Raw genomic sequence first — 17,341 nt, forward strand, 5'->3', positions numbered from 1 at the left:
TCCCCCCCCCCCTCAAATTAGTGCAAGCTAACGAAACACTTGAAGCTGCAGAAGCTAAAACAGCTACATTCTTAAATTGTTAAAATCCATTCTGTTCATTTAAAATGCTCACCACATCACTCACACGTTGCTCGAGCTCAACAACTAGCCTCGAGTAGCAGAAGAGAAATCTGCCAAGAGTGAACGGTGATACTACATTTAGCCGACAGAAGCGCTTGATATAGGGCGTTGCTCGACAACTTGCGTCGACTTGTGGACTAAAAATCTGCCAAGTGTAAACGGTGATGCTACATATAGCCGACAGAAAGCGCTTGATGTTGCGCGACAAATAACAAGTGTAAATAGGGACTTATGCTGACACCAACGAGTTAGATACTATAGAGAGGCTGAAGACCTCTGATAAGCGCTCCCTGCGGAGGCCAACCGTACTATGAATCGTTCCCTAAAAAACATGGCGGTCTATAGTACCGCCAGCCTCCGCAAGGAGTGCTTATCAAAGGTACACTGCAACGAGTTGGTACATGTATTATATTTTTTCAGATACATCAATATTTAATTTAAACATTTCGCTATAGGTTTTGTAAAAAGCTGATTTATAAATGAAAAAGTAATAATTAAGACTTTAAAATTTCCAAAAAAAAGTCTCATTCCCTCGGATTTAAATGATATGTACCGTAAATCATAATATTCGTTGCTGGATAATTAAACTCTCAATACAGGTACCATTGCCGCAGAGAATTATAAGATAAGACGGACTGAGCATAAGCGAAGTATCTGCATTAATAAGTTTGTACCATCAAGAGTTTAGTATTTATTGTGTTTATAGGGTCTACTCCAATTTTCTTTTTATTAATGCGTACGGTTCTTTTTGTTAACAAAGAGGAAAGTTAGCACTTGCATCACACACAATTTGTCATTATTATTCAAAATAATGTAAGAACAGTTTTATTCTGCAAAAAGCCTCTGCTTAATTGCGAGACACGTGTGAGATCAATGTTTGTTTGAAATTATATTAGACTACACGATGTCTCCATCACGCGACAATATTTGTTTCAAACTATATTAGACTACAAATGATGTCTCCATCACGCGAAAAGAAGTGTACCTAGCTGTGGCTCCTGTTGTTTCTGATAACAATGTTAATCGTAAGTATCAATAAATGTGATGAGTTATGATCAGGGAAAGGATTTATATGTAAATACATATTTACTTATAAAGCTAATATAATTTATATTTTGCATTATCTTTATGTTTCACAATGTGTAGGGTTGAAAAATCCTACTTTTATTTTCCATATTTTTCCATATTTTAGAGTTTAGTACATATTTTCGTTAATTTCCATATATTTTCCATATTTCATATAAAACAGTCCATATTATATTAGGTTTAACAATAAAACAAAACAAAATTCCATTAACTTTTAAAAATACATTTCAACAATAGAGATTTAAACACATGTTCAGTAATCCCTTTAACATCAGAGTTATTTGAAAATTAGCAGTCCTATCAACAATGGGAAAGTAAGTTACAAAACTGTATTAATTTAATTTAAAATTTTTAACAGACTTCAGTTGTGCAGCTCAACAGTTAAATGCCAGTCAGAGTACACATAGGTTCAGTTTTGTAAATCATACTATAAAGACGGTAAATATGCCAAAAGTACGTCATTCAGTCAATTTAAAATCAAAACTAACAAGTTACATTTCAGAATTTAAAGAAGATGGTTTATCAACTGACAATAAAATATTATTTTGTAATTTGTGTCAGTGTGCAGTATCATCTACACAAAAGTTCCTGGTGCAACAACACATTACAACTAGTAAACATCAGGCCAACAAACAACTAAATTCCAAGCAGAGACAATTGTTTTTAACACAACCAACAACATCGAATGTAAGATCTGAGTTTAACATCGACCTGTGCCGTTCTCTCATCTCTGCTGATATTCCTCTCTACAAACTAAAGAATAAGGTCTTCAGGGAATTCCTTGAAAAATATACTCAACATACAATCCCGGATGAGTCAACACTTAGGAAGACGTATGCTCCATCCATCTACGATGAGACAATACAGAAGATAAGAGATGAAATTAAAGATAGTTCAATTTGGGTTTCCATTGATGAGACTCCCGACAAAGAAGGTAGACTTGTTGGTAATGTAGTTATCGGTTTGTTAAGTGAACAATATTCTGAACGAATTCTTTTACATTGTGATGTTCTAGAAAAGTGCAATAACAAAACTATAGTTAAACTGTTCAACGAAGCTATGGGTATCCTGTGGCCAAAGGGTATTATGTACGATAATGTGTTATTCTTTATTAGCGATGCTGCCCCTTATATGGTCAAAGCTGGACAAGCATTATCTGTTGTATATCCTAAATTGACTCATTTTACTTGTGTGGCGCATGCATTTCATCGTGTGGCAGAAGTGGTCAGAGACAATTTCCCTAAAGTAGATTTGTTGATTTCATCAGTGAAAAAAGTATTTCTCAAAGCTCCCAGTAGAGTTAACGTGTTGAAAGAAATGTACCCTGAAATTCCATTGCCATCAAAGCCAATTTTAACTAGATGGGGTACATGGCTAGAAGCAGTTGAATATTATGCCGAACATATAGACTCTATTAACAATGTTCTCCTTGCATTGGACTCTGAAGATGCAGTCTCAATTGATACTGCGAAAACAGTTACCTGTGACATAAGTGTGAAGAATGACTTAGCTCACATTCAGCATACATTTTCATGCATCATAAAAACGCTCAAAAGTCTCCAAAATAGGCACCTTTCACTATCTGAAAGTTTTGAAATTATAAATAGTACTGTGGAACAACTGAATCGTGGTAGAGGTAAAGTTGCAGATGCAGTAAGAGCTAAGGTGGACACTGTACTTTCAAAAAACCCTGGATATGAAGAACTACAAAAGGTTGTTGCTGTGATGAGTGGTGAATCAACAGTGAAGATTAACTTGGACTTATCCCCAGCAGACATTGTGAAATTGAATTATGTACCAGTTACTTCTTGTGACGTCGAACGCTCTTTTAGTCAGTATAAATCTATCCTCAGAGACAATAGAAGAAGATTCACTTTTCAGCACTTGAAAGAAATGTTTGTAACCTATTGTTATGGTAACAGACAATAAAAATTGTGTTTTGTTGAAACTACATTGGAAGATAAGGTACGTCCATTATATTTTTTGTTTAGTTTGATTAAAATGTACCAATATTTAACGTACATAGTCATTTTTTTATAATTTTAAGTCCATATTTAATTCCATATTTTGGTAAAAATCCATATTTAATTCCATATTTTGGTAAAAATAACTACATATATATTTACATATTTCACATATTTTTAGTCCATATAAATCCGTTCCCTGGTTATGATCATGAGTAACTTTCTATTAGTGTCATTCTTTAATTATTATGTTGCATGCTAAGAGGTTATTTGTAGTTTTAATAATTTCAGTTTTCAAAAGTTCTCTGTGTTAATTCCAATTTCAAATGAATTTTTCTCAATAACTTAATTACTGGATATTTTTTTTTAATTTTCGCCACTACCTTTCCTATATTTTACTCCTATTAGTTACATACGTCGTCTCTCTTGATATCACCTGGTGAGCACTGAATTACATAATTTCATATTAGGTTAGATTAGCTGTAAGGTAATTAAATTTGTGACGAAGTCAAAAAATTATTTATTTTTCTTCTGCCGATTAAATTCATCCGTCTTTAGGTGCTTTGCTTTGGTTGCATCGAGTATAGCTTGTCATTTAATATCTGGGCTATATTTAGTGAAGCTAATAAAACATAGGCCTACAGCTGTTATAAAACGCAAAGTTTTGTGTGTATTTTACTTTTTACTTATTAACATAGTCTTAATATGTAACTCAATTCACAATAATACTAACTTCATCACAGTCATTTCCTACAACATCCGAGCCACGCCCCTTTGTTTTGACTAACCCAAACATGGCGGACCAATGTTCAATTGTCTTCAACTTTCTGAGGTCTTTGTCCTCTCTATAGTATCTAACTCGTTGTCTGACACTGTAGCCTGCTTGGATATCGAGAGTCATCTAGTGGCAGTTGAAGTGTGCAGTGGGGGATCCAGCAAGGATTTGATGAGTTTTTTTTATATTTTTAATTGGTGGCACTTTATATGCCTGTTTCAATAAGTTCCAGGTCTCTTATGGACCCTTGCCTTTCGCAGTCGTGTAGGGAAATATGATTATGTTACATTGACGTTTTCATCTTCCTTTTATCTTCATCAATGATGGAGATAGGTGAGCTGAGTGTAGCAGGTGGAGGGTGATCACTGAGTTAATTCTTGCATGAGAGGGTTGATGTGACAATGTAGCTTTTCCAGATAATTTTTCCGTAACGTTCGAACGTAGTCACTAAATAAACTGATGTTGAGGTCTCTGTACAATTGGGTATTCCGGATGTGGTAATCTGCTCCAGTGATGGTTCTGCATACTGCACGTTGGATACCGTCGAGTCTTCGAAGATGGCGGGGGTGGGCGTGAGACCATGCTTCACATGCATACATCATGAGTGATCTGATGACGGATATGTACAGTTGTAATTTGGTTTTTGTTGGTATTGAGCTCTTGAAGATGGGATATAGGAACATGAATCGTTGAAAAGCTCTATTTCTCACGGAATGAATATGGTGTTTGAACGTTAGTCTCTTGTCAAGGAGGACTCCAAGATATTTTGCTGTTGAACTAAAGGGGATAGCTTGGTTTTGAATATGAAGTGGCTCATTTATACGGGGGAAACTTCTTGTGAATATGACTACCTCTGATTTGGTGTTATTTATTTTAAGCCGCCATCTCGTTGACCATTGCGTTATTTTATCTAGAGCTTCTTGCATATGTTTGCGGGCATACTGTATATTGAAGTGCTTCGTATATATAACTGTATCATCTGCATAGAGAGCATGTTGACATTTTGAGTGCGAGGGGATATCTTGAACGGAAGCTAAATATAGAATTGGACTTAATATGGAACCTTGAGGTACTCCTGCATGAATTGGTTTGGAAGTGGAAGTTTGTTTGAGATAACGGACTTGAAATGTTCTTCCTTCCAGAAAGTTTGCTATTAGGTGAATGTATACATCAGGGATTGAGAGTTTTTGTAACTTATACAGAAGTCCATCATGCCAGATAGTATCGAATGCCTGCTCTATATCTAAAAATGTAGCAACGGTATGTTGTTGAGATAAGAATCCTGTCTGTATGAAGTGCGTTAGCCTGACCAATGGTTCCCGAGTGCTATGTTCAGATTTGAATCCAAATTGTTCGTTTTGAATAACATCTGGAGCAGTTAATATTGGACGTAGTCGTGATAGCAGAAGTTTTTCCAGTATCTTTCCTAGGAAGTCAAGTAAAGTGATAGGTCCGTAGCTTGTAGGATGTGTGGGGTCCTTTCATAGCTTGTGGATTGCAATAATTATGGCTGCTTTCCATGCTTGTGGGAAGTAAATGAATTTGAAACAGGCATTGTAGATCTTATTTAGGTGTATTATGGAGCGTCGGGGTAATTTCTTCAATGCTTGTGGAGGAATGTTGTCCGGACCGGCTGTTTTCTGAAGTGGGATTTTGCGGATTATGTTATGTACTTCTCGTGGGGTCGTGACTGGTATAGTGTGTCTTGTAGGCTGTTGTAGTATGCTCTTCACAATTTGCGTGACTTGCTCTGTGAATTTAGGTTGGGATGGCTCTTCATGTGGTTCAAAACGATGTTGGAACGAATCTGCAAGAATTTCGGCTTGTTTTCGAGGATCATATATCATTTGGTGATTGGTATTTTGTATAGGTGTGTTATGTGAGGTATTTGTTTTACCTAATAGTCTTTTTGTTAATTTCCAGAAATCTTTTTTAGTTGGTGGAGAATTTTCAATTTTTGTGGCGAAGGCGTTTATTTTGTATGTTTGATGTTTTCTTCGTATGGCCCTTTGGTATCTGTAAAATGCTCTCTTGGCTTGTGGATCCCGGAATTCCTGCCATCTTTTCCTTGCTTTAGCTTTGGCTGTAAGGAGTGGTTTCAGGTCTGGAAATTCGTTGAGGGATGAAGGTATTGGTGATGTAGTAGTGACAGAGTTGTAGGTTTCAATAATAGTCAGTAAATAGTTGTAGTGTTGTATCTATATCCGATGGTTCAGAAATACGGAGATTTACTGGTATTGACTCGTGGAGTTGCTTTGTATATTTGTCCCAATTTGTCGTCTTTGCTATTATATTTTTCATTTCATATTTTGTGATCGGTTTGTTTATTGTAATTAGGATTGGAATATGATCGGAATCCAACGCTGTGAGACATTGCTGATTGGTTGGGATAGTGTTGGTTTTATATAAACAGATGTCTAGAACATCTGGTTTATGTATTTGTGACCAAGGATATCGGGTTGGCATTAATGGGCCTGCAATCGCATAATGATATTTTATAGAATGGTCCAATAGAAATTGACTTTTTGGCGTAGTGATACGGGAATTCCAGGCTGTGTTCTTTGCGTTAAAATCACCACAGGAGACGAAATTGTTATGGACAGAAACTAATGAGGTCATATCAGGTTCGTTCATTTGCAGATACGGTGGATGGTAAACAGATGTCACTAATAATTCAGTATTATCGAAATTGATGTAAACTCCAGTGGCTTCTAATATGTTGAATTGTGGTAATATTGCTCGTCTATGAGGTATATTGGATTTTATAATTATAGCGGTTCCTCCACCATTTCTCTGAAGTCTGTCTGTACGATGGATTTTATAGTTGCAGATTTTAAATTTCGTATTTGGTTGTAAGTGTGTTTCAGTGATGCATGCTATATCTATGTCATATTTGTTTAATAGTTGTTGTAGTTCGTAGATTTGGTTTTTGACTCCATTTGCATTAAAATTTAGTAATAACAGGTTTTTGTGTCCTACCATTGGTTTAAGGTCCATCGACAGTAGAGTTCATATTTGTGAAAAGAGTAAATCCATCTAGTAGAGCCATTATTTTAGACAAAGGGTCTGGTGTCGTTTTAAGGCGTTGTATTATTATATTAATTGTACGAATAATTCCCTTTATGTTTATTCCTCGGAGAAGAGCAATAATTTCTTTTAATGAATCAGCAAGAGATTCAGGAACAGGTTGTGAATGTGCTGAAGATGAACCGAAAGTGTTTTCGAAAGCTGATAAATTTCTCGGTCTTGGTTGTCGCAATGTAGGAAAATCGTCTTGTGTTGGTATTGGTAGATGTTTGTTTGCTGTGGAGTTTATGGTTTGTTTGTTTCTCAGTTTCTGTCGAAGCAAGTCTCGTTGTTCTTGTTGAATTGGGCACTGTCCGTAACTGGCAGTATGTGTTCCTTGGCAGTTGGCGCATTTAGCTGGGTATTGGATTCCTTTCGAGGGGCAGTCTACAAATAAATGATCGTTTCCACATTTTACGCAATGAGTTTGTAAATTGCAACGTTTTGATGTGTGTCCAAACCCCTGACATTTGTGACATTGTGTTACGTGAGGAGTTGGTCGGTAGGCTTCAATAGTTACTAAGTGGTTGTTGATGTCGTGTAATTGATAAATGCTTCTAGAAAATTCAGTGTTTGGGAGTGTTATCACCCAGATTGGAATTGGGCGTCGCTGAGTGGATCCGTCTGGTGTATGATATGGCATCGTCATTTGTCGCACATGTTCTATTGCATAGCCTAGTTTTTCTAATTCTTCCTTTACAACAGCTGATTCAACAGATGCGGGGAGTCGTTTTAGTACTACTTGTAGGAGTTTGTTTTCCCGTGGTTCATGGGAATAGAATTGAAGTTTTTCATTTTGTAAGATATTATAGAGTTTGTCATAGTCAGCTCTGCACGAAGTGTAGTATTTTATGCCGTCAGATGTGTAACTAATTTTTATGGGTTGACTCAGCCTACTTTGTATTGTCCTGTTTTGTTCAAAGAAATTTCCATCTGGTAATTTTTTTACAACTATTGGTGGCATTCTAATTCTTTTAGTCGTATTATCTGGGGTAGTGGATTGCTTATTGTTGTCATCCATAGGTTCATAAGTATGTTCTTGGTCCATTTCTTGTTCGAGAGGAGAAAATGAATTACTTAATGGTATACTTGGGTGTATATTTGACTGCCAGTGTTCGTTTCCCTCTTGGTTTAATTTTTGTTTCTTTGTGGTTTCCGTTTGTTTAGGTTCTCTCTTTGAAGAGGAAGCTGAAGAATTGTTTATTGTCGGTGTCACTGTTGATGTGATATTTGTACTTACAGTTTTGGTGCTGTTTGTTACTGTTGTTGTTGGTGATGTTTTACTCGCAGTCACGATAGTGAATACTCCTGGTTGACTTTCAATGATGCTCAGGTTTTCCTTTGGTCGTCTGTAGACTCGTACGGGTGTAGAGGCTGTGCCGTCGACAGAATCAGATGATTGTGTAGTAGATTCGTGTTCCATGTTGACACGTTGAGTCGAATTGGCCATGTTGTGAGAACCCGCTATCGGGTTTCCACTTGTGGTAATGTTGTGCTGATATTCTGCCAACACAAGTTTTATGTTTTATAATCACTAGTAGTTTAATTCTATATATATATATATATATTACACACAACAGTAGAACTAAATAACACAACACGAAAATAATTCTAATTCACTAAGTTTTCTTCAGTGACTTGCTCGTAAGAATTAGCGTCAAAAAACACGTCCTTTCACCAGCAGTGTCTATCGAAGAGTGATTTGATGAGTTACAACTTGAAAATGAGAGACATCTACCGAGGTTTGTAAGCAATAAGTCCTCGTTCCTTCAATAATTCCTCAATAGATGGCAAACAAATCGACAAATCGAATTCTGCGTCGATGTTTTGTGTATGTGTTTTCATTACTATTGTAAATTTTATTAGTAACAACAATGTAATTTATTCGTCACAACAATAATTCCTTTCTACAATTCACCTTAAACGCTCTCGTCAACAATTGGATCTTCACTCACACAGTATTCGTTATAGCACTCCACCGACGACAATGACAATTGACTTGGACTATTACGCACAACAATGAACTGTTAATCTTAACTAATATTTACAAAGCACTATTTACAAATCAGAACTACCAGTTCCCAGTTCACAGTTCTTCTATCTCAGTCACTCGAGTTCACAGTATCTCGAACCACAGACCTTCAGAGACAGTTCACTGTACTCGAACTCGGGTCCCTCCAACTGCGGTCCACTGCACTCGAACTCAGGCCTTCGGCTGCTGACGCAGTTGCGGACGCACACTCGAGTCGAACTCCGGTACACAAGACTGGCTTGCTTGCTCTGGCTTTCTCACTGACTGGCTGACTAATCAACTGAAAACTCAAAAACTGCTGTCGTTCCTTCGCGACCGTAATTTATAACTACAGCGACGTAGCCTCGAAAGTTCGAATTCGCGAGTCTTCCATTTCGACGGATTTCTCGGCCTCTCTAGGCAAGCAGAAGATGCGCGCGCAAACTCTCTCCACTCTCTCGCCGCGTTTGCCCTCTCCCCTCTCAGCCGCGCGCCATTCCAAAGTGCTCCGCGCGATCTTCTCTCTTGCGGGACGCTGGTCGTGAGTTCGAATCTCACGTCGCTGTCACATTGCTCCCTCCTTCGGACTGCTCGTCTCGGGCAGTCCCTTGGTAGGCTGCTAGTCGGTCCAACGTTTGGGGTCCTCCGGCTGCTCCCTCCTTATGGTGGCGCCACCCTATCCTTGGCTTGGCTGGGCAGCGATACTCGTACTGCGTGGGCGTCATCTTGCTTTTCCCCTTGGCCCTCCAAGGAGAGCTCGCTGGCCACGGGTTGGTCTTCGGCGTCCATCAGGAACACTTCATCCCGACCAAGACGGAGTATACGGCACCGGACGTCCACCGTCGCATCGAGTAACCGCATGGCGTCGAGTCCCAGGACGACGTCCTCGGTGATGTTGGCGACGAACACCCACATCTCCAGTTTCCTCTTCCCCAAGGTCAGGTCCAGGAAGACCTCTCTCTGGATGGGCAAGCTCTCGCCTGAAGCAGTCCGTAGCTCGTATTGGCGCAGCGGCGTCCTCCCAGGTAGGTCCCGCACGACGTCTGGTCTGGCGATAGTGAGCATCGCCCCGGTGTCCACCAGTACTCTGCATGGACGGCCTCTTATCCGTCCTTCAGCAATCAGCCCATCGTCGCATCTTCTGTCGACCGGTTTCAGGACGAGCCGAGGGGACGGTGATGATGGCGCCGACGTGCTCCTCCTAGCATCGGCCCCCTCTCTCTCCTGACTGTTGCCAGGTCGGTCGCAACTCCTCCGCAGGTGCCCAGGTTCACCGCAGGACCAGCAGGTGGGCACCCGTCATCTCCGTTGCTCAGGCGACTGTTGGTTTCTCTCGGTGTCAGCCACCTCTCTCTCCTGCCGGTGGCCGGAGCGGTTGCAGTCCCTCCTTAGGTGTCCCGGTCTCCCGCAGGACCAGCAGTTGGGCGTCCGTCGTCTCCGCCGCTCCGTTGACTGTTGGCGCTCCTCGACGTCGGCCACCTCTCTCTCCTGCCTGTGACCGGATCGGTCACAGTCCCTTCTCAGGTGTCCCGGTCTGCCGGAGGACCAGTAGGTGGGCGCCCGTCGTCTCCGCCGCCCCGTTGACTGCTGGCGCTCCTCGACGTCGGCCACCTCTCCTGCCTGTGGCCGGATTGGTCACAGTCCCTTCTCAAGTGTCCCGGTTTGCCACAGGACCAGCAGGTGGGCGCCCGTCGTCTCCGCCGCTCCGTTGACTGCCGCTCGGGTGGCTTCGGTTGGCGCCCCCCAGCATCCGTCGCCGTGACGCTCATGATCCAGTGCGGTGTTGAGACTCCAGCCGCCGACTTGGCCGCCTCCATCCTGAGGGCCGCCGCCAGAGCTGCGTTGATGGTGCGATGCTCTGCCAAGAGTAGCTGTTGCTTTATTTCCGGGTCTCGAACTCCGCTGGCGAAGGTGTAGGCCGCCTCTCCAGCGATGAAGTCATTAGGTAGGCCCCTGAGGGCCTTATGGGCCAGTTGTTCCACCGCCATCGCGAATTCTTGTAGGGACTCGCCTGACTGTTGGACCCTCGTTTTTAGTTGGGTCCTAAATGCTGCAGCAAGTTGATGGTCACCGTAACGTCCCTCCAGGGCCGCCATTATCTCAGCGGCTGTCCCATCTTCTGGAACGCTGTGAAGAATCTCCGACGCCTGTCCCTGAAGCGCGGCCAGCAGCTGAGTGGTTTTGTCTGCTGGCGTCCACCCATTGTGCTCTGCGATGGCCTCGAACTGGAGACGGAATATCGCCCAAGACGTCGTACCGTCGAATTTTGGCGTCTTGACGTTGTGATGTCTGGCTGAAGCCGATGGTTCCGCAGGGGCACTATGTGAGGTCCTCAATGCTGACGTCGATCTTTCCATGGCCCGTTGAACTTCCTCGGCAATTATCTGTTTCTGTTCTCTAGCCTGGCGATCCACCAACGCGAGGATGTGTTTGTTTTCTACAGCGTGTTGGTCCATTAACGCGAGTATGTGCTTGTTTTCCTCAGCGTGTTTGTCCATCACCTCACTCGTCTGCTCTTGACGACGCTCGAGATCGCGGATTTTGCCGTCGAAATGGTCTACATCCTGTCTCAACTCGGCTACTGTCTCGTTTATAATTGTAAAATTCTGGTTTAGTTTATCCAAATCGGCCTTAAGTTCGTCTTTTACGATGGCGACAATTCCATCTACGTGGGCCGAAACGCTTTCAATTTGCGTAGTGACGTCATTTTTCACTCCGCTTATGTCGCCTTTCACTTCACTTATGTCACTTTTCATCTCTGTTTTCACATCACTTATGTCGTTCTTAACCTCACTGATGTGCCTGTTCATGTCGTCTTTCATTTCTGCTTTTACGTCACTTATGTCTTTTTTTCATTTCAGCTTTCATTTCCGCGATGGCTTGCAGGATCTGCTGTAGGTTCTCCATTGTCGATAATGTCCCGATTCTGACACCAGTGTGAATTTTATTAGTAACAACAATGTAATTTATTCGTCACAACAATAATTCCTTTCTACAATTCACCTTAAACGCTCTCGTCAACAATTGGATCTTCACTCACACAGTATTCGTTATAGCACTCCACCGACGACAATGACAATTGACTTGGACTATTACGCACAACAATGAACTGTTAATCTTAACTAATATTTACAAAGCACTATTTACAAATCAGAACTACCAGTTCTCAGTTCACAGTTCTTCTATCTCAGTCACTCGAGTTCACAGTATCTCGAACCACAGACCTTCAGAGACAGTTCACTGTACTCGAACTCGGGTCCCTCCAACTGCGGTCCACTGCACTCGAACTCAGGCCTTCGGCTGCTGACGCAGTTGCGGACGCACACTCGAGTCGAACTCCGGTACACAAGACTGGCTTGCTTGCTCTGGCTTTCTCACTGACTGGCTGACTAATCAACTGAAAACTCAAAAACTGCTGTCGTTCCTTCGCGACCGTAATTTATAACTACAGCGACGTAGCCTCGAAAGTTCGAATTCGCGAGTCTTCCATTTCGACGGATTTCTCGGCCTCTCTAGGCAAGCAGAAGATGCGCGCGCAAACTCTCTCCACTCTCTCGCCGCGTTGGCCCTCTCCCCTCTCAGCCGCGCGCCATTCCAAAGTGCTCCGCGCGATCTTCTCTCTTGCGGGACGCTGGTCGTGAGTTCGAATCTCACGTCGTTGTCACACTATTTCAACGTGGTTTGGGTAATATTACTCAGAAGTTTTGTGCTACACGTGTTTTCTTCTATTGAGGTAAGATGATATTTACGCACTTATTTTGCAAATGGAAATGTATTATCTGAGATTATAAATGAAACATAATGAGCACTTATTGTGTTTTTTGTTTTTTTTATGTATTTATGTATTCGTGTCTTTTGTTAACGTGTATTACATGTGTTCACCTATGCTATTCTGGGAAGGAGGTGATATTTATTTACTTATTATTTTACAAATGATGATTTATTTGGTGAAATTATAAATATAAGTGAATAATAATTATTATTATTGTGATGTAGTTTTAACACATTGTGATTGAAGTTAGTGTGAAGTGACAAGATTGATACCTTTCAAGCAAACAATGCAAGAATTAAATACATAATATGTTTAATTAATTGATTAACATACTATGCATTTAATATTTAATTACTTATTAGGGATGTAAGTAAAATCACTGTAGTGTTGTTTATGATTCCAGCATGTCCCAGAAAACCAGGGTAAAAACTTGCTGTGTGCCTGGTTGTCTGGGGTCAAGTAGAAGGGATCCGGACTTATCATTTTTCCACTTCCCGAAAAATGTTGAGAGGTAAGTAATATTGTTTACTTAATCTATATATGTACCTACAGAGAGTAATACAACAATGTTTTTTTTTTTAGGCGAGTCCTTTTTTATATGCTAAAACCTAACCTAACATTTAAGCACGTGATTAGCTGTGCAATATTGCAATAGCCAAACATATTTTATGATAATAATAATAATATTAATAGTAGTTGCCCAGATCAGCTACACCAAATAAAGTGCAATCTTCTATTACTTCACAGGTTTCTGTGAGATTTATACAGTATAATGTAAAACACGTGGTTTTAGTTTGCAGCCACAAATACTTTCAGCATAAAAATTGTTTAATGCTTACCTGTACGGTATATTCTAATGCATTGTTATAGCCCGTCTCTCCACTTCTTACAAGTATAACACTAGAGAGTTTAAGGACGCAATACTAGAGAAATAGAGAATGTCCCTAGTAACATAATTAAGTCTGGGCTCTCACATGTTATGTTGGTAATACATTAGTAACATTGTAACAAATACGGGAGGAGTTACAACAATACATAAGTATAAAGAGATGTCATAGGATTTTTATTTTGAAATTATTTGTGAGTGGAAAGTAAAATCACATGTTTATGACTATATAAATCATACAGAATCCAGTGAAACAAGAGGAAACTGTGTCTCTTTTGGTGTAGCTTTTTAGGAAAAATACCATATTTAATATAGGCCTAAAAAAGAATCAAAAGAAAAGGTTCTTATTTAGTACTGTCACTAGACAACCCTACTTGAAATGAAAGTATCTGAGAATGCGCAACAGTCATTTTGCATTTGCATGTACAAACTTGGACTACTCCCGTTTCACAAATTGTTGTTGAAAACAAAACCAGTATTGTCAAAAATGCCTAGAAATTCTACAAAGTAACTTCCTAATTGCATATTTTGCTAGTAACACAATCATAGACCTAGAAAGAGAGTCGATCTGTATGATATACGAACTTAGAGTTTCGAACAGTATCATAAAATTCGTAGTTCTTAAATGCCCCAGAATATATATATATATATATAGAGAGAGAGAGAGAGAGAGAGAGAGAGAGAGACCCAAGATTGTATGATACTAGAGTAGGCCTATTCTATTTACTGGTAATTCTAATTAATAGTTCTACATTTTACAGGGCTGTACATTGGGCAGAAAGTATAGGTGTACCCTATACCGAACATACTGCTAGGACACTGTTCAACAGAGTAGTATGCAGTCGTCACTTTTTTAGAGACTGATTTTAAAACAAAAGAGAGAAAAGGTCTCAACTGGTCGGCAGTTCCATCTTTGGATGAATCAATCACAAGCACACATTCAGACTCACAACCGAATTACCCTTCATCCGCACAACTTTCTTATCCTTCATCCATTCTGTCAACTATACGACTTTTATCAGAAAATGAACCTACCCAATTGTCTCCTCAAAAAGACTTCAAATTCCTACAACCCTCAAAAACCTATCAAAGAAAATCCACAGGCCTGTGGCCCTCCTCCTTTGCCAAGGAACACATTCCAGTCCCACCAACAGCAGACAACACATTTTCAATGACAGAACACTCTTCTCCCATTGGCTCTGTTAATGAAAATGCTTGTGGTGGAGAACATGAGAGCTTCAGCGTTCCATGCTCTACCCCAAAACGCAGAGTGAGACGCTCTGTTATAAAAGGTATTAATTTGGCAAAGGTTAAAGATTTGACACCGAGGAAAAGTAATTATATACTAAAATTCGGAACAGTGAGAGCTAGCTTTGCAGGTTGCGAAGGAAGTTGAAACAAACAAAGGTGAAAGAGGCTTCTGATCACTCCGATCTCTCTGATCTGAGTCGATTGGTGAAGTCTCTTTCATCTTTAACTCAGGATGCTAGGAGATTATTAGCCGGCATCATTCGCAACTCAAAATACAAAGCCGTGGGCAGAAGATGGACTCGAGATGAGAAGGTGGTATCTCTGTCCCTTTATGAAAGGAGTCCAAAGTCCTATGCCTTCCTTCGCTCCCTCTACCCTCTCCCATCCAAACGATCCTTGCAGTATGTCCTCAATGCTATTCACTTTGGGACTGGTATTAATGCGTATGTGTTTAAAGCCCTCAAAGACACTGTGCAGAAAATGTCTGATGAAGATCGCGTATGTTCTCTCTTGTTTGACGAAATGTCAATCAGGGAGAACTTGCATTATAATCAGAAATTGGACCGCATCGATGGCTTTGAGGATCATGGATCCGGGGTAAGGACTGACTTGCGTGCTAACCATGCTCTTGTTTTCATGGTCCGGGGTCTACGAGAAAAGTGGAAGCAACCAGTAGCTTACTACTTGAATCGTGGAAGCACTAGCTCAGAGTTCCTTAGGAAATTCTTGTTCGAAGTTCTTGGTGCCTGTCAGGATGCTGGCCTGAAGGTTGTTGCTACTGTGTGTGGCATGGGATCCAACAATACCAAGACAATGAGAATGCTGGGTTTTCTGAAGAGAAACCATTCTTCATTTTCAACGAACAAGAAATTGCAGTATTGTACGATCCTCCCCACCTCCTGAAATGCACCCGAAACCTCTTCAGAAAGTACCATGTGAAGAATGTGTGCTGTGTTATTGATGACAATGGTGAAATGGGTGTTGGTACAGCTAAGTGGGATGATGTAGTGAAGCTGTATGAACATGACAGAAGATGTGTATACCGCCTGCTTCCCCGAGTAACAGACAGCCATATGAACACTGCGGGGCAGAGTTCTATGAAGGTCAACTTGGCTGCTCAACTCATGAGCAGCTCTGTAGCAGCAGGCATTAATATGCTTATGGTTGCTGGTAAGTAAAAGTATATATGTGTGGTTTGCATACTCTTATTCTGTACTACTATAATAATTGTTTACGGCTATATTAGTATTAGGGGTGGATTATTATGCTGCTCCTTTAACAAAAAGGCGAATACCATATTACTGTTTTCATTTAGCATGTCATTGTTTCAGTTTGTTTTCTAGTGAAATTACAGAAGTAGCACATAAATAAACATTCTTCGACATAAATAACTCATTACCTCACAATAAACATTGTACTTTGCTGAGAAAAATGTGTTTAAAAATAGTTTATAATCTTGAACACTTGCATAGTATACGAATTTAAACTATTTTTACTTACAAATTGCTTTTAAGGAACCTGCTGGTTCATTGCCGCTCTCACATAAGCCCAAGATTAATCCAGTCTCTATCATCATATCCCACCTCCCTCAAATCCATTTTAATATTATCCTCCCATCCACATCTTGGCCTCCGCAGAGGTCTTTTTCCCTTCGGCCTCCCAACTAACACTATATGCATTTCTGGATTTGCTCATACATGCTACATGCCCTGCCCATCTCAAACGTCTGGATTTAATGTTCCTAATTATGTCAGGTGAAGAATACAATGCGTGCAGGTCTACGTTGTGTAACTTTCTCCATTTTCCTGTAACTTCATCCCTCTTAGCCCCATATATTTTCCTAAGTACACAATTATTACATTGCTAAATATTCACCAAAATGATTCTAGAATTTCATATAGGTTTGAACCTATTTCATGAGTGATAAAATTTGGAAACATTGGTACCAGTAGTGTTTCAGCAAGGCCTTGGAAAATTGATCAGTTTAAAAGAATTTCTAACACCAAACTAGTAATGTAAATGTAATGAAGTGCCATTAATTAGAATCCATAAGATTTTGACTTCACTTCAATATTATGGTAGTTAGTGATAAAAAATGTTAGTTGTAGATTCCACATCATTTTGCTGCATGCTCATGACTGCCCTTAAACAGTGTGGAGAAATGTTGCAACTTGCTTTGTCTTTGATTTTGAACTATGGCTACCATATTAATAGTTTTCGTTGTTCTCTGTTATGACCAGTTGCATAAAGTGTGGTTATATGAGAGTAAATTAATTTGAATAGAAAGAGAAGAAATTTGCTGCTTTAGGTTATGGCCCTTGTTGGCTATTTTTAAATCCACCCTTGATTGGCATATACTTACAGTATAACCCAACTTTACAATTTATGCTCTTGATGTTTAATGTTTCAG

General features: G+C 40.2%; 1 protein-coding gene across 1 annotated transcript in view; it reads left to right on the forward strand.

The window, feature by feature from the left end:
* Positions 1–17,341, forward strand: part of LOC138691484 (zinc finger protein 235-like) — a 63,880-nt gene that overhangs the window by 42,370 nt on the left and 4,169 nt on the right. The window contains exons 6-7 of the mRNA XM_069813451.1: positions 13,198–13,305; positions 14,442–16,101. The gene's annotated coding sequence lies outside the window, so the exon portion shown is untranslated. The remainder of the gene's footprint in view (positions 1–13,197; positions 13,306–14,441; positions 16,102–17,341) is intronic.

Source organism: Periplaneta americana, chromosome 16 (assembly GCF_040183065.1).
Source record: "Periplaneta americana isolate PAMFEO1 chromosome 16, P.americana_PAMFEO1_priV1, whole genome shotgun sequence".
NCBI classification, from domain to species: domain Eukaryota; kingdom Metazoa; phylum Arthropoda; class Insecta; order Blattodea; family Blattidae; genus Periplaneta; species Periplaneta americana.